Source organism: Aquarana catesbeiana, linkage group LG01 (genome assembly GCF_042186555.1).
Source record: "Aquarana catesbeiana isolate 2022-GZ linkage group LG01, ASM4218655v1, whole genome shotgun sequence".
In the NCBI taxonomy this organism is placed as follows: Eukaryota; Metazoa; Chordata; class Amphibia; order Anura; family Ranidae; genus Aquarana; species Aquarana catesbeiana.
The window spans coordinates 271219468-271238524 of NC_133324.1; positions in this window are offsets into that span (position 1 = coordinate 271219468).

A 19057-nucleotide genomic window follows, 5' to 3' on the forward strand; every position below is an offset into this window, starting at 1 on the left:
CAAATTTCGTTTGGGTACAACATTGCATGACTGCGCAATTACCAGTTAAAACAGCACAGTGCCAAATTGTAAACAGTGCTCTGGTCATTGAGCAGCCTAATCTTCCGGAGCTGAAATGGCTAGGCTCAGTTTAAGTTTTTTAAATTCATCCTTCCTTGCCCACTAAATTCACTAATCTTGAATGTTTAGTCTGTGTCGCCTGAGGTTGAACTCCTTGTTCACAGCAACACCTGCATGGCAAATTAGGCATGTTGGCTTGCCGAGGTGTTCTATGAAAAAGTATTTTTCTGCCCAAGTGGAAAACCCAGCATTCAGCATCCACCTTTCTGCAATTTTTTTGCACATTGTGATTTGCTGAAGAAAAAAAGAATATAACTATTATTACAATGATTGGACTCATAGCTAAAAATTTTACGAATTGTCTCTAGCAATAGCATGGTACATGTTTTATACTGATCCTGGCTCGTACCAGGTGGCTGAGGATGACATGATCGTGATTGCCCCTGCACCCCTCTACATTGTACAACCCCCCTGCATATTACACAGCCCCCCTACCCACACACCCTGCATATTACACCCCCTCCGCGCGGCGGCTTCAACCAGTAACCAGTGTCTCCTCCTTCCGTGGCTTCCCCTGCATCTCCTCCTCCCTAGGATTGCTTCTCCTCTCGGCCAATCGGGTCTCAAGACCTGCTTCCTGAATTGGGATTGGCTGGGAGGAGAATCAGGAAGACAATAGCAAATATTAATTCGCTATTGTCAAACAACTGGGTGGATGGGCTTTTTTGCAGCCAATTAGAGCTTCCGGCTCTATTCATGTGCTTCTGCTACTTAAAAACAAACAAAAAAAACATTGGAATCCATGCGTCTGGCGCCCTGCATGTAGATTTGGGTTCGGGCGCGTGGATTAGGGGGCGGCACCCCTGTGCCCAATATGGACCAGCCTGCTGCTGCTTTATATGCACTAAAGAAGTTTGGGTAATGTGAAGCAGATACGTTTGAGCACCAGGCCTGTTCACCGCAGTACATAATAAAAAAGTAAGAGTACATGCATGTTGGTTTAACCACTTGCCGCCAGCCATATAGCAGAATGACGGTGGCAAAGTGGCTGCGATATCCTAAGGTCATATGACATGATCAGGATAAAACAGCCGGCGCATGCCTGCAGGGGGCGCGCAGCGCGACGATCGGAGGTCAGTCTGAAACACCGCAACTACGATCATGGTATGAAGCCTCTGACAGAGGCTTCTTACCACGTGATCAGCTGTGACCAATCACAGCTGATCATCGCCTGAAACCAGGAAGTGCAGGTAAATGGCTTTCCTTGGTTCACGCTGACAGGGAGAGTCGAGCAGCGGCTTTCCCTGTCAGAGGGGGGGGGCTGTGCTGATAATCGGCACAGCCCCCCTCAAAAGGTGCTCATCAGCTGCCAATCGGTGCCCAACACCTGCCAGCCTGTCCCCATAATAAACGCCAATCAGTGCCCCATCAGTAATGCCTCTCAGTGCCAATTGGTGCAACTCAGTAATGCCTTTCAGTAGCTCCTCATCAGTGCCACCTATTGGTGCCCATCAGTTTTTTGTTTTTTTTGTCGGTCTTTTTTTCATTTATAGCCCAAAATTAAAAAAACGCAGAGGTGATCAAATGGCACCAAAAGAAAGCTCTGTTTGTGGGAAGAAAATTATAAAAATTTAGTTTGGGTATAGTGTTGCATGACTGCGCAATTGTCATTCAAAGTGCGATGGCACTGAAAGCTAAAAATTGTCCTGCGCAGGAAGGGGGGGGGTGCCTAGTATGGAAGTGGTTAACCACTTCCTTACTAGGCACTATCCCCCCCCCCCCCTTTCCTGCTCAGGGCAATTTTTAGCTTTCAGCGCTGTCACTCTTTGACAATTGCACAGTGATGCAACATTACCCAAATTAAATTTTTATCATTCTTTTTACACAAATAGAACTTTCTTCTGGTGATATTTAATCACTGCTGGGTTTTTTTGCTAAAAGAAAAAAGACTGAAAAGTTTGATAAAAGTTTCATAGTTTGTTATAAAACTTTGCAAACAGCTAATTTTTCTCCTTCATTGATGTGTGCTGATAGCTGGCACTGATTGGCAGCACTGATATGCACTGCATTGCAGCAGTGGCTCTCTGTGTATGGGACCAATGTCCTTCTGACAGAAGCCGGTAACCGACTTTTTTTTTTTTTTTTCTTCTCATGCTGTCGGCGTGAGGGGGGAAAAAAAAGACGATTATGATCTTCTGTTTACATCACGGGATCAGCTGTCATTGGCTGACAGCTGATAGCGTGGAAAGGGGCCGGGATTGGCATTCTTGGGAGGATGTGCATGTATGCTATCCCGGCAATTAAGGCCCGTGCTATCGCTGTCTTTTGGCTATAGCGTGGGTGGGAAGAGGTTAACAAAAACTCTTACCCATCCCAGCTTTTCCAAGAAATCCTTTCACATTTTTATAGGACAAGTAGGCCACTACTTAATTTTCCTCCATGAATCATGAGAAATACAAGAATAAGGAAGACTGCAGCTTTTAACATACTTTGGAGCAGGAGGATAGGTAAATAAAACACTTCTTACTACATTATTAAAAATAAATGATCATTTAAAAATGTCTTGCCTTTACAGAATTATTCTTTTCTATTTTCCTGATGCAGGCTCTTAACTATCCTCTCTGTTTAACCACTTGCTTACTGGGCACTTAAACCCCCCTCCTGCCCAGACCAATTTTCAGCTTTCAGCGCTGTCGCACTTTGAATGACAATTGCGCGGTCATGCTACACTGCACCCTAGTGAAATTTTTATCATTTTTGTCCCACAAATAGAGCTTTCTTTTGGTGGTATTTAATCACAGCTGGGGTTTTTATTTTTTACTAAACAAACAAAAAAAGATGGAAATTTTTGAAAAAAAAAAATCATGTTTAATAGTTTGTTATAAAATTTTGCAAACAGGTAATTTTTCTCCTTCATTGATATGCGCTGATGAGGCGGCACTGGTGGGCACTGATAGGCTGCACTGATGGGCATGGATAGGCACAGTTAAGGCGGCACTGATAGGCATAGTTAAGACGGCACTGATAGGCACAGTTAAGGCCGCACTGATAGGCACAGATAAAGCGGTACTGATGGGCACAGATAAGGCGGCACTGATGGCCACTGATGGGTGGCACGGATAGGTGGCACAGATGGGCACTGATGGGGGGCACTGGTGGGCGGCACTGATGGGCACTGGTAGGTGACACTGATAGGTTGCACTGATGGGTGGCACTGTGGGCACTGATGGGTGGCACTGTGGGCACTGATGGGTGGCACTGTGGGCACTGATGGGTGACGCTGGTGGGCACTGGTAGGCGGCACTGCTGCCTACTGCTCTGTATCAGAAGAGCGCCGTGATCGAGACTGATGTCCCTCTCACGGCCGCCGGTGATCGGGTTTCTTTTTTCCTCCTCACGCTGTCAGCGCGAGGAGGAAAAATACCTGATTACCGGCTCTGTTTACATCACATGATCAGCTGTCATTGGCTGACAGCTGATCATGTGGTAAGGGGTCGGGACCGACCCCTTACTCTGATCTGTGATCAGGCGAGTCTCATAGACTCGCTGATCACCGAGCGCGCCCTGCAGGGGGCGCGCAGGCCGCTCGTGCACGGGACGACGTCAATAGACGTAGTCCCGGCAATTTAGATCCGCACTGTTGCCGTCATTTGGCAATGGCCCGGATCTGAAGCGGTTAATGGTGTAATCTGCAAAAGTGAAGTAAAGTCAAGCATGGTGGTGGGAGTGTCATGGTCTGGGGCTGCATGATTGCTGCCTGCACTGGGGGGCTACAGTATATTGAGGGGACCATGAATGCCAACATGTACTGTGACATACTGAAACAGAGCATTGATCCCCTCCCTTTGGAGACTGGGTCGCAGGGCCGTATTCCAACCTCATGACCCCCAAACACACCTACAAGACATCCACTGCCTTGCTAAAGAAGCAGAGGATAAAGGTAATAGACTTAGCAAAGCATGTCTCCAGACCTAAATCCTATTACGCATCTGTGGGGCATCCTCAAATGGAAGGTGAAGGAGTGCAAGGTCTCTAACATCCACCAGCTCCGTGATCTCAAGAAGTGGAAGAGAACTCTGGTGGCAACCTGTGAAGCTCTGGTGAACTCTATCCCCAAGAGGGTTAAGGCAATGCTAGAAAATAGTGGTGGCCACACAAAATATTGACACTTTGGGCCCAATTTGGATATTTTCACTTAGGGTTTGTTGCAAGTGGTTTAGACATTAATGGCTATGTATTGAGTTATTTTGAGGGGACAGCAAACTTACACTCATGCACGCTGTACACTCACTACTTTACATTGTAGCAAAGTGTCATTTCTTCAGTGTTGTCGCATGAAAAGATATAATAAAATATTTCCAAAAATGTGAGGGGTGCACTCACTTTTGTGAGATACTGTAATTACAAGAGAGAAGCTTCACAATGGTTTACTGCTCACAGAGAGTATTTCAACAGTCTTTGGCCAAAGTGGGGTTGATTTACTAAAGGCAAATCTACTTTGCACTACAAGTGCGTTTGTATGTGCAGTCGCTGTAGATATGAGGGGAAGCTCTGCTGATTTTATCATTCAATCATGTCCAAGCTAAAATGCTGTGATTTATTTTCCTTGCATGTCCCCCTCAGATCTACACTGACTGCACTTTCAGTGCACTTGTAGTGCAAAGTGGGTTTGCCTTTAGTAAATAAACCCCACTGGTTTACCAATAGCCCTGTATGCTTGGTAAAGGAGTTGTAAACCCTTACATATACCCACTTAAAGGCTAAAGTCACCTTTTGAAAAAAATCATAAATCCACACTTTTTTGCAGGGAAAAAAAAAAAATATATATATGAATATATATATTTTTTCACAGGAGCCTACAGACTATTGCACCCACAATCAGTGGATTGTGGTGCAATGCCAGGCTCCTTCTGCACACACTTTCTGTGGCTCTGTGCCCATACCTTTGTATGGCATTTCGGGTACAGAGTTGTAGGCAGTGTGAATGCACTACAAGCCTACTACTGATTAGCACACTTGCAGTTATGTCTGTCTGTCGTGGAAGACGGGACTTGCATTTGATTAATTTACAGATTGCTGTGAAATGCTCTACTTGCAACGCTATAGCATTTTCAAAATGTGACAACAGGGAGAGGCACTCCCACCTGCTGTCATAGAGAGGGGGACTCCGGCAGTGGGTGAATAGGAACATCGTAAATATGGGTATAACATGCCTTTAAAGGTCAACCTGTCCTTTAAGTGACTAGCCTTAAGTGGTACACAGAGATGAAACAAATCATTTAGCAGAAATTGTACCTGTTTATCTGCAGCCATATCTTCCATACAGCCTCATAAAACAAACAGATCAATGGATTTTTCTCAGCTTAAGCAGGGATCTACACTGACTGGAGGGTGTGGAAGGGACACACCCTCCCTACATAGTACCATTGGATAATGTGCACAGCTGAGATTGTCAATCACCTGCTGTGTGCTGGAGTGAAGTGGGGCCATCAACTAGGATTGCCTGGCGTCAACATAACCGCTTAGAAATGTGTCATGTAAATGGCGGAGGAATGACACTGGGAGCTTTGGATTGTGGAAAATGCACATTATAGAAGAGTATGCTTTGTTGCTTTTTCATGTCAGAGGTTTACAACCCCTTTCATTTAGTCTTATAATCCAGTTAGCATTAGTTCAGATTGAGGCTGGATGACTCTTTGCACTACACAGAATGAAGAAGTCTTTAAGACTTTCCAAATGTTCTTGTACATGTAAGATAATGCTTTAGTGATTTTAAAGCGTCAAACTGTCATACAGAAGATCCCCCTGAGGAAGACACGTGACCCTGTGTTGACGGGAGGGGTGAGGATGGTGAAGGCACCCAGACCCTTACGAGGGGAAAGTCAGCGGTTGTGCGGCTTTTGGGGGAATTTTAATGCACCACTGCCTGGTGTGCTGGAAGCATCAGGAGTATGTGAGTACTCAATTTTTAATAAATTTGAATAAAGTCAATGGGATTGACTTACTAAAGGTAAATACACTGTGCACTTTTAAAAGTGCAGTTGCTCCAGAGCTTAGTAAATAATGGAGAGCTCTGTTGACTTCCATCATCCAATCACGTGTAAGCAAAAATGCTGTTTTTGTAATTTTCCTTGCACATGATTGGATGATGGAAGCCAACAGAGCTCTCCATCATTTACTAAGCTAGTAAATCAACCCCAATGTCTTAATGGTATAAGCACTATTGGTGGAGCTTTTTTTTTTTTTTTTTTTTTTTTAAACCCATATGCACCTTGATGCTATCCACTGATGGGGAGATTGCTATATGGAAGAGCATAGAAGCTTGAGCCCTGGAGAGGCTCACAAGCGCTGTTTGACCTAACTTAAGTGTGGGGTCACACACCTTGAGGTGAGGATACACTCATAAGGGTGGGGGGGAGCACGCGTGAGGTGGCACAGTGTTTTTTTGGAGCACATAAAAATAGTTTGGATCAAGGAATTTTTCATGGAATGTGATTTGTTGAAGGATTCATGTCACATGGGAAATATATTAACTTCACATCAGAGGACTTTATTTGAGCACTATGAACTCTGGGTAAAAAGTCAAATTAGGTTCTGTACTGCCAAAGGCTTGTATTTCTGACACGCTCCAGCCTGACAATATCACCACTAAGGCGGTAGTTTTTAAATGTATTGTCCAATAAGCAGGATTGTTGTATGGATGCAAAAGGAGATGAAAGTCCTTCCAGAACTAAAAAAATTCCACTGGCAATACATATTCTTTCTTGTGGGCCTTAATCTCAGCACAACTTTTAGAAATCGGTTAACAAAGGGATTCACTTCCCATCTCACATTCGTAAGGGCTAATAACTGGGTGATTAACCCACTCCTAGATATGGACCTGCTTGCTGTTCTGAACTTCTGGGTCTAACGAAAACAAACATCTCCCATATTCTGTAGTGATATTAGTGTTAATTTTCTGAAAGCTAGCCCTGGATGAATTGAATCCATCACATTTTTATAGCAGAAGCTTCTGTTGGTGCTATCCAAAACTCAGCAAGAGCATAATGTTGGATTCTTGGTCTAACAGCTTAAGCAGACCTTTGGCTCAAGCCCTGGTCTGTGGACCCACCTTCCAAACAAGCTTGGTGTTGTATACCATTCAATGGCAAGGCACTGTTTAGGCTTCATGCACACAGGATGTTGTTTAACCACTTCAGCTCCGGAAGAATTTACCCCCTTCCTGACCAGAGCACCTTTTGCGATTTGGCACTGCGTCGCTTTAACTGACAATTGTGCAGTCGTGTGACGTTGCACCCAAACAAAATTTATGTCCTTTTTTTCCCCCCACAAATAGAATTTCTTTTGGTGGTATTTGATCACCTCTGCAGTTTTTATTTTTTGCGCTATAAACAAAAAAAAGCGTCAATTTTGAAAAAAAAAACGCATTATTTATTACTTTTTAATAAATATCTCCTTTTTTTAAAAAAAAAAAAAAAGCAAATTTTTTCTCAGTTTAGGCCGATATATATTTTTGGTAAAAAAAAAAAAAAAAATCTCAATAAGCGTATATTGATTGGTTTGCACAAAAGTTAGTGTCTAAAAATCAGGGGATAGATATATAGCATTTTTATTATTTTTTTTTTTTTTTACTAGTAATGGCGGTGATCTGCGATTTTTATCGTGACTGCGACATTAAGGCGGACACATCGGACAATTGTGACACATTTTTGGGACCATTGGCATTAATACAGCGATCAATGCTATAAAAATGCATTGATTACTGTAAAAATGTCACTGGCAGTGAAGGGGTTAACACTAGGGGCGATCGAGGGGTTAATTGTGTTCCCTGGGAAGTGATTCTAACTGAAGGGGGAGGGGACTGACTGGAGGAAGTGACAGATCGTGGTTTCTAGCTAATAGGAACACACGATCTGTCACTCCTGTCAGAACAGGGAAGTGTGTGTTTACACACACTCGTCCCTGTTCTGTGTTTTCTGCTCATGATCGCTCGTGGTTGGCTCGGCTCGGCCACGAGCATCGGCACCCCTGCTGTGCAGCGGGCGCGCCTGCTATTCCGACGCCGCGAGCCGACATATAGTTTTATTTTATTTATTTATTTCAGGTACTTATATAGCGCCGTCAATTTACGCAGCGCTTTACATATATATATTATACATTCACATCAGTCCCTATACCCTCAAGGAGCTTACAATCTAAGGTCCCTAACTCACATTCATACCTATACTAGGGCCAATTTAGACAGGATCCAATTAACCTACCAGCATGTCTTTGGAGTATAGTTACGACGGCTTGCGCAGGGGAGCCAACCCGCCACAGTATAACTGCGGCGGTTGGTCGGGAATCGGTTAACCTCTCCTGAACAATTTAACTTGACAGCTAGAAACCGGCATCTACAAAAAAGTCAGTTTAGCCGCGTTTTGCATCCTTTTTTTTTTTTTGTTAAAATGAAAACGTCTGTAAACTAAACGCACGTTAGAAGCTGTTGCAGGCATTTGGTGTTTCAAATGCCTCTGAACATCCGTCTAAACACACTTTTTTGCATTCCAAAAAATGCTTCTAAACTCAACTGCCTAGAAACAACTAAATGACCCTGTGTACATATACTGAATAACAGAGGAGAGTTCAGGGGCAGCTGAAAAAAATGCCCAACTCCCCCTAAACGTCTGTTTAGCAGCAGCAGTGTACACAAGGCCTTAGAGGAAAACTGGATACAGCTATTACCAGGATCACTGGAGGCAAGAGGGCAAGAGTGGTCTCACATCCACAAGATAGTCACAGGTAAGGTACATTTTATTTAAAATCTTTTTTCCAGCAAAGAAAAGTGGGTCTATTTTCTTGGTAATAAATTTAAATACTTTGACCTCAAAGTCAAAGGTTATCATCTGTTCTCAGGATCTTCTGAAATCCGACAGGTTGCCTGTCCAGGTCTGCAAGGTAGGTGCAAGGCTAAGAATTTATAAGTAGACTCAGGTAGGGCATTACCCGGACAGATGGTTCTATCTACCGTTGTGACCAGTGACTGGATGTGCAAAAGACAGCTTCCTCTGTACTCCTATATGCTTATAAACCTATATGCTTAAAGCGGCAGGTTTGGCATGTAGACAGGTGGTGGAGCTGATCGCAGAGACAAGAGTGTGGACTAATAATATAGAGGAGCTGACTTCCTATGGGGGATTGGAAGGTAGCTGAACAAAAAAAAAAGCTGTACTGATTTCTTCATCTACATATTTGAGGTGGATTTGGGAATCCTCACTGCGTCATTTTATTCTGACAGTAGGACTCCAATGCTGTCAGAATACGCTTATCAGTGCTGCAGCCTAAAGGTTGCATGCGTTAATCGAGTGAAAAATTTTCCATCAGGACAGATTTGACTTCTCATTGGTACTGGCCCAATCTCAATCCGTGTACTGTATGGCCAGCTTAACCACTTAAGGACCAAACCCATTTTTGACACTTGTTGTTTACAATCAGTATTTTGTTGCTAGAAAATTACTTGAAACCCCCAAACACATATTATATATATATATATATATATATATATAAAATAATTTATTTTAAGCTCTAACGAGCAGGGCCCTCTGATCCCTCCTGTATTGATTTGTATTGTAAGTGTACTGTCTGCCCTCATGTTGTAAAGCGTTACGCAAACTGTTGGCGCTATATAAATCCTGTAGTATAATAATAATTTTAGCAAAGACAGGAGAATAAAATGGTCATCGTTGCAATGATTTATGTCACATTATTTGCATAGCAGTCTTTTTAAAAGCAATTTTTTGGGGAAAAAATACTTTTTTTTTTCTTTTAATAAGAAGACAGTAAAGGTAACCAAATTGTTTCATATATTGTGAGAGGATGTTACTCCAAGTAAATAAATACCAAACATGTTAAGGTTGAAAATTGTGCACACTCGTGGAATGGCGACAAACGATGGTACTTAAAAATCTCCATAGGCGACGCTTTAAAAAATGAATCCTTACCAGGTTAGAGTTGCAGAGGAGGTCTTGTACTAGAATTATTGCTCACAATGACAGCAATATATCTCACATGTAATTTGAACACCATTTACTTTTGCGGTCGCGACTTGCGTATGTGTTTTCTTTGCTGCGCGAGCACGCAGGGACAAGGGCGCTTTAAAAAAAAAAGTTGTTTTTTTTAAACACTGTCCCTTTAAAAAAAAATAAAATAAAAAAATCTGATCACTTTTATTGCTGTCACAAGGAATGTAAACATCCCTTGTGACAGTTAATAGGCAGTGAAATGTACTCTTTGTAGAGGGATCGGGGGTCTAAAAGACCCCAAATCCCTCCTTTGCACTTCAAAGTTTTCAGATCGCCAAAATCTGCAATTCTGAACACTCACTTTTTTTTCTAATCGGCACCATTGGCAGCCGAGTAAACGGAATTGATGTTGTGACATCGCTTCCGGAATTTTACTACGGAGACCCGATCAAAGCAGAATTCAGCTTTGTTCGGGTGACAGCCTAGGGAGGAGGGGGCATCCCCTCCAGCTGCCTGTGATAACGGCCGAGGCGGATCGCCCGTTATCACCAAATAGCGGACCGACAGCTCTGAAAAACGGTACTGGGGTATAGCCTGCGGGTGCAGGCTATATCCCGATACATCCACTTCCTCAAACCAAAGTACCGGTACGGGGATTTGCGTGAAGTGGTTAAGGTGCTGAACTCCACCCAGAAAAGCATGACCCGATGGGCAAGAAAAAAAAAAAACTTAGAAGCTAAGAGGTTTAAAATGGTCCTGTGGGGGGCGTGTCCTGGCTGTGGAGGAGTGAGGACATGCATCGCCTCAGCTCCGCTCCACCGCCGCAAAAATCAGCACAAAAACGGGGGATACTCACATCCACAGACTCCCCACATGTCACAGCGATCGCGGCAGTCCCAACCGGAAAGGACCGACAGATCGCGGCAGGGAGAGCTGGATTCCTACTTCCCTGGGACTCGAGGACAAGGCTGTGAGGCCTCCAAGATGGCGCCAACCGGGAAGGCCCAGAAATCTGCCAAATCATCCCAGCCAGCAGCAGCCACGGTCCGGCCGCTGAAAGGGACAGCTTCCCCAACATCTCCGGTTCCATCCCCAGGGTCGGTGAGTGATTTGGCCCCCTGTGCCTCCTCTGCCTCACTAGATGGCCACTCTGAGGTCTCTGACTACCTCAGTGATAAAGATATCAGGCGCCATATTATGTCCCTGCCTACTAAAGAGGACTTGGAACGCTTTACATGCAGGGTGGAAAAAGCTTTCACTGAAGATATTGCCCAACTAAAAGCTGACACTTCACATTTGGGTAACAGGGTGGAATCCCTAGAGGAAAAGCTGGAGGAGGTTCTCCCCACTATTGCTCTGCTGCAATCTAAATGTCAAATGCAAGACCAGCAGATTGAAGCTTTACTGTGTCACCTTGATGATGCTGAAAATATATTAGAATCCGGGGCCTGCCAGAAGCCACAGCTTCGAGGGACATTATTCCCACGCTGACAGACCTCTTAGAAACATACTGGGCCTACCAGCTTCCGCTCTCATAGAAATTGATCGGGCGCATAGAGCATTAAGACCTCCGTCTCAAGATGTGGAAAACCCCAGAGACATAATTTGTAAACTCCACAAATACACCATCAAGGACCGCATTATGCAAAAAATGCACGGCAAGCCCTTTTATGATTTTGATGGTGCACATTTATTTTTTTACCAGGACATATTCAGGCGCACCCTCATGCAGCGCAGAGCTCTCCGCCCCCTCCTGATGGCGATTCAGGAAGCTGGTTTACCATACCGCTGGGGATTTCCCTTTTTTCTGCAGGTGACTAAGGATGGAAGGCAAGTCACATTACGCAACAAAGACCTTCCACATTTCCTTTCCACCCTTGGTCTAGACCCCGTGGACTTTCCAGATTGGAGGGACCCATCTGACGCTTCTGGGATTAAGCTCCCCCAGTGGTCAACGGTTACACGTAAGAATCGCAAGAAGGACAGAGAACATCAGAATCAGAGAACATCAGCCTTTGGTGGGCCCTTCCGCTACTCGGTGGGCCCTTCCGCTACTCGGGACTGAAGATGTGACCCTCCTGTGCCAAGTCGGTGACCTTTGACTCTCCCCATACTTGATTTGAGGAGATCCTGCCCCTTCATTTTATCATTCTCCCCTCTTCTTAAGCCTGACACAGGTGACGTGACACTTAGGTCTGAACTTTAGATCTGCCTTAATTGGAGCCCTGATCCCTTTGAGATGGCTTGATCGTTGCCTCCAGTCCCCCCAGTCAGTGGAACTTTGCAGACCTTGCCCGGGACATGGACAGAACTCCATTATCTTTTCACTTTGGCCCTTATTAGGAGTTGGCAGACTTTCGCTTTTCCCTAAAGATCATTTCCCTTTCCAACACCCAAAACCCCATAAGATGCGGTGGACGGAGACGGAACTCCCTGTCTCCCCCCCCCCCATGCGCCACCCATTAATGGGTATTGTCCCCTATTGGGACGCTAGGTTTGGGTCTGGGGCCCCCCCTCGTTTGGGGGAGACCTCACACCTAACATACAGATGTTTTACTTATCAGCACTGTTACTGCTGTGTTGTTATGCTTTGTTTACTCTAATAGTTGACTCTTTGTGCTTTTTTTTTTTTTCACTCGCTCTTCTTTTTTCCTCATCCTTCTTCCTTCCTCCCCTTCCTTTCCCAGGAGCATTCCATCGCTTGGGATCCTGCGCCGGGCGAGTTTGATCATTCGACAACCTTCCGGATATCCGACCCCTTGTGTCTACACGTAGCCTCCCTGGCGGTTTTCCCGAGTGTGGCTCGGGGTTAAAATTCAGTACCATTAGCGGTAACCCCGAGCCACACTCGGGATCGCATTGCAGGATCCTGGGGCGGCGTTACTTACCTTGTCCCCGGGATCCTGCGATGTCCCCCGCAGTGTCCGAGGGCTCCGTCCTCCTCCGAAGCCTCTCCGTGCCAGGCTCCGTTCCCTGCGAGCGGCGCGACGCACGGGGGCGGAGCCTGGCGGCAAATTCAAAAAAATGTCAGAATCATAACACATACAGTACTGTAATCTTACAGATTACAGTACTGTATGAAATGATTTCACATCCCTTTTGTCCCCAGTGCTCTGGCCCATGCCCTGCATGCAGTTATACATGATATACACTGTTCTTTCTGCCTGGAAACTGGAGATTGTCCATAGCAACCAAAAAGTGTCCCTTTACGTCAAAAGTGGCTTTAGACCAGCTAGAAAACAGCGATAGTAAATTAGAACACTTGCAGAATTGAGCGATAGTGAATTGTGGGGAAATTTATTTTATTACTATTTTTTTTAATTTTTTTTAATTATTTATTTTTATTTATTATATTATAATTTATGTTTTTGTGTTTCAAACTTTATCATACCCGGGATATCTACTAGACTCTGGTTTGGACAGATTTAATTGTGTTATTGTTAAGATTTACAGACCTACAATATAAAACGCCAAATTTCCATGCAAAATAATTGTACCGCTTTCAGCACCTAAAATCCGAAATAATCATACCGCCAGGGAGGTTAAGGTAATATCTTATAACATAAGAGGCCTTTGCTCCCCTGGGAAGAGAAATAAATTATGGTGGGCACTTAAGAAGTTAAAGGCCCAAGTAGTCTTCTTACAAGAAACTCATTTTACCCATCACTCCCTGCCTAGATTACCTACCCACTTATTTAATCAATGGTTCCACAGTACCTCCTCTACCTCTAAATCTAAACGCACTACGATTGCGATTCAAAAGTCCTGCCCATTCCAGCTTTCGGATAGCAAAATAGACCCACAAGGCCGCTACATTTTTTCTGAAAGGTATCATAGCGGGGCGAAGATACACATTCGCCTTGATCTATGTGCCTAACTCTAACCAAATTTCTTTCATAGACAGTACCCCTCGAACTGCTGACAGAGTTTAAGGAAGGATTTGTTATCCTCGGGGGGGACTTTAATGTTAGCCCAGACCCTTCAATAGACACCTCTAGCACCAGCCATTCATACTCTTATGCCTTTCTTAAGCAATTTCGAAAGTCCCTTCAATCTCATTTACTTCTTGATAGTTGTAGAATCCTCCACCCTGTGGAGAGAGACTTCAGCTATTACTCGGCTGTCCATGATGTATATACCCACATAGATTATATATATATGTTGACCGCCCAACACTGGAGCTCCTGCAGTCCGCGTCCATCAGGAATATTACACTATCTGATCACGCACCAGTAGGGGTGACCCTCACACTCCCGTCCAGCTCTCGTGGGGCCTGGACGTGGAGGCTGAATGAAAACCTGTTGGACGATGCGGCGGCGGCTGCCAAGGTGTTGGAGGTCATCACAAATTATTTCAGAGAGAATGTCACAGACGTCCTCAGTGAGGGTATGGTGTGGGAGGGCCACAAGGCGGTAGTTAGAGGGAAGTTAATATCCTTGGGTGCCAAACTTAAAAAGATGCTTCAGGCAGATTTTACCAGAGTACTAGCCGCTCTTCAGGAAGCGGAACTTAAACATAAACAAAATGGAGGCCCTAAGGCACTGCTGAGGTTGACTGACTTGAGAAACCTGTTTTTACGTTTGCTGGATCGGCAGACACGCAAACAGGCCAGAAATCTGTCGCACAAATATTACGAGCATGGCAATAAGTGCGGACGTATGCTTGCAAGGGCCCTTCGTAAGAAGCATGCTCAGACTTACATACAAAAGCTCCGTTCCCCCTCGGGCGACATTTCGGTCCAGTCCTCTAAAATTGCCTCAGGCTTTCAGGACTATTACACACAACTCTAATCTGACTCCTGACTACCCCTTAGATCGGGATCCTCAAACTTTTTAAACAGGGGGCCAGTCCACTGTCCCTCAGATTGTTGGGGGGCCGAATCAATGCAGCCTCACCAGCGCCCAGCAAGGCAGCCTGATCAGTGCCCAGCAAGGCAGCCTGATCAGTGCCCAGCAAGGCAGCCTGATCAGTGCCCAGCAATGTAGCCTGTCCTGTGCCCAGTAATGCAGCCAGCCTCTCCATTGTCCAGTAATGCAGCCTGACCTGCGCCCAGTAATGCAGCCAGCCTCTCCATTGCCCAGTTATGCAGCCTGACCTGTGCCCAGTTATGCAGCCTGACCTGTGCCCAGTTATGCAGCCTGACCTGTGCCCAGTTATGCAGCCTGACCTGTGCCCAGTTATGCAGCCTGATCTGTGCCAAGTAATGCAGCCTGACCTGTGCCAAGTAATGCAGCCTGACCTGTCCAGTGCACGGGGATTAGTGAAAGGAGCACCGTGGGACTTACCGCTATGAACAGGCAGCCGCGAGGAGAATCCTTGTGAAGCTTTCCCGCGCTGGAGCAGGCTCTCTGTGTCTCCGCCCCCACTCTGGACAGTGCCCGAAATTGGTACTGTTTCCCCCTATGAAGCGGTGTCTGCAGGGAAAGCATCTCTCCGGGCGGACCGTTGTGGGGGCTCCAGTGCCCGAAAGGCCGGGTAAAAGACCTTGGCGGGCCGTAGTTTGAGGACCCCTGCCTTAGATGCTCAAACACCCAGGTCCGCTGTCATCCAAGATTAGTTAGCCTCAGCTGGTGTCCCACCTTTGAGTGCCGATCAATGTACAGACCTTGAATTACCGATTTCCCCTGGGGAGATAGAATTGACAATGAAATCTCTAACCAAAGGAAAGAGCCCTGGACCGGATGGTTACACCGAGTCATACTATAAAACTTTTTTACCCCTCCTGGTACCACACATGTGCAACTACTTTAACTCCATTGCGGAAGGGACTCCCATCCCCACTAGGGCACTTCTGGCACACATTACTGTGCTGTCTAAAGAAGGTAAAGATCCGATGATTCCCCAAAGCTACCGTCCCATATCTGTTCTTAACGTTGATGTTAAGATTCTAGCAAAGGTTTTGGCAAACAGGCTTGGAAGTCTTATGCCTCATATTATTCACCTGGACCAAACAGGGTTTATCACAGGGAGAGAGGCGAGGGACAACTCCATTAGAGCCATTCAACTCATCCACTGGGCCCGTACCAGCCCCGACCCGAAACCTTACATAATACTTTCCACCGACGCCGAAAAGGCTTTCAACCAGGTTGATAGGTCGTATCTGAAAATGGTATTGGAGGCTGTAGGGCTGAAAATGTGCATGCTGACCTCTATTTTGGCCCTGTACTCCACTCTCTGTGCACAGGTCAAAGTGAATGGAGTGCTTTCCTCCCAGTTCCCGAGTCGGAATGGCACGAGACAGGGTGCCCCCTTTCTCCCCTCCTCTTCGCTCTAGTTCTTGAGCTGTTACTATGTACTGTAAGGGCAAATGCGGACATAAGGGGCTTAAGGGTTGGAAACACTGAACACAAACTGTTGGCATACGCAGATGATGTGCTATTTCATCTCTGAGCCCCTGATCTCGTTGCCAGTCCTGATGAAGGAACTAAAGACATTCGGGTCGCTTTCTAGTTTCAAGATTAATTTCTCTAAATCCGAAATTTTACCTGCCCACTTGACTCCCTCACTGACAAGTCGCTTACAAGCCACCTTTCCCTTCACCTGGGCCAAGTCTTCCATTAGATACTTAGGTATACAATTAACGGACCGTTACGATACCCTCTGTCGCAAACTTTCCTCCCTTAACGCAATTAAGAAAGATTTCTCCCAATGGACTAAGACCGCTTTTACGTAGATAGGCCGCATTAATATAATAAAAATGAATATTCTGCCCCGCATACTTTTTTTTTTTTTTTTTTTTTTTTACAAATGATACCAATCCCCCTACCGAGAAACAACTTCTCCCAGATTAATAGCATACTATCTGGATTTGTGTGGAATGCGCAGAAATCCAGAATAGCCCTGAAAACACTAAAACGCTCGAAACTGACAGGAGGCCTGGGGATCCCTGACATTTTGAAATACCATAGGCCATTGTTCTCCAGAGAATCCTCAACTGGCGTTTTCACACCCAGTCCAAGCTTTGGGTCTCCTTAGAAAAATGGCTGGCGGGAAGGAATTTAGCCTATGCACCATGGTTGCCCCAAGAATATAGAGGGCTGTCAGAGGCTACCTCCCTGCTGACGATGCACGCACTTTCCACTTGGGACAGGATAAATTGGTTCTAAATTTATCTCCTCCCATGTCCCCGCTGGCACCGTTAAGAGGGTTCCTTTCATTTCCGCCAGGTGAACAAATGGCCTTTTGGTCCTTGGCTGGATGATGGTAACGCCATTATCTGTATCATCTATTAAGCAATGTCACTGACAACCTTAGGCCAACGTACATACGAGCATGGGAGAGGGACTTAAACCTCGATTTTTTTTTTCCACAACCCAATTGACACACTGCTACCAGCTCACTCACTCAAGCTCTATAGAATCCAAAACCCAAGAAACAAATTACAAGATTTTGTCACGCTGGTACCGAGTACTGGCTGATCTAGCTCATATTTACCCTTCGGTGTCGGACCAATGCTGGAGGAAATGTGGCCACAGAGGTACACTCCTTCACATTTGGTGGGAGTGCCCTCTGATCAAGTCATATTGGGCGGATATTAAATCTCTAATAAAAGGTAATCCTAGGTCTTGATATCCCCCTGTCTCCAGCCTACTTCCTCTTGCTTTTCCCCGGATGCCGATTAGTGGATACAAAAACAGTGTCTTACCGCATCTTTTAAATGCAGCTAGACGCCATCTACTGGAAACAACCCAGGATCCCTTCAAGGGAAGATTGGATCAAAAAAGTACACGATATCAGGGAGGCCGAACACTGGATAGCGACCTGTAAAGAAAAAGTGCAGCGTTTTGACACTATATGGAGTCCATGGAAAGACTATACATTATGTCTGACCTCGATCATGTATCCTCTAGCCTGGACCTGGCTCTGCTGGAGTTGGCAGAGCCATCTCTAAGATCCCTCTTAGACAACGGCAATAATGTCCACTGAATGATATCCTTCACCCCTACCTGCTATAAAGAGGGCCTGTCCTTGACGGATCTCGCTCGGCTCTGATCTACAGGACTTCTCCAGATCATAAGGTTTGCTCCACCTCTACCCTTCCCCATCCTCCTTCCCCCTCTTACCTTGCTCTCTCTTTACCCTTTCACTTCTTCTTTGCTTTCTCTCTTATTCTCTTTGGTTCTTTAACTACCTAATGCCTCTTTGATATCAGGATGCAACAATATGTTTTACTCGTTGCACTGTCCGGACTTAGGGTTGCAATGGTTAGCTGGGGGGGAGGAGACCCCCCCCCCTTTAAGGGGGTGGGCTTTTGTTTCCGCCTCCCGATTGACTTGGGATTGAAGGGGGGGCGCTCTCTGCTGGGTGGCGGTTTGGGTGAGGTTGATGGAGGCGAATTGCCCCCCTCTACTTGGATCGCTATTGGGGGAGGCGCCCCCCTACCCTCTTGAGCATTCAGCACCTCGGGTGGATTGGAGCTGGCACCTGGCCAGACTCCCATCCCTTGGTCATCTTAATTTAATATGTTGACTATTGACCATTAAAAGTGATGTTGCCCTGAGCCTAGCATAGTCACCTGCACTAGCCTGTATCAAAGTATAACCTCTATATGTTTTGTTCTGTATGTTTACATGGTGTGTAGTTTCCTACTAAAATGTTGCTAAATAAAGATTTTACAAAAAAAATGGTCCTATGGAGAGACATAAAAGAAAATGGTGAAGCAATGGCATTCCCAGAGCTTTATAGCTAATATTGGTTCAGTGGGGGAGGAGAGAACCCACAATATGCCAGGAAGGCGACAAAGTCTTTCAAGAAGTGTGTGTTGCGTCAAGCCTAAATCAGGAGAAATGCCTTAAGACCTCTAGAGAAGGGGTACAGAAAGAAGTCTGTATTCTCAGTAGAGCTGCACTAGGTAAAATATGTACAATCTTTGTGCAGTAACAGCTCTGCAACATCATGGTGTCAATTCATTCTACATTTTTCATATAGGCCATTTCATTAATTGGCTATTAAGATCGCAAGCTTTCATTCAAATGAACCTTTCATGCAATGTTTAC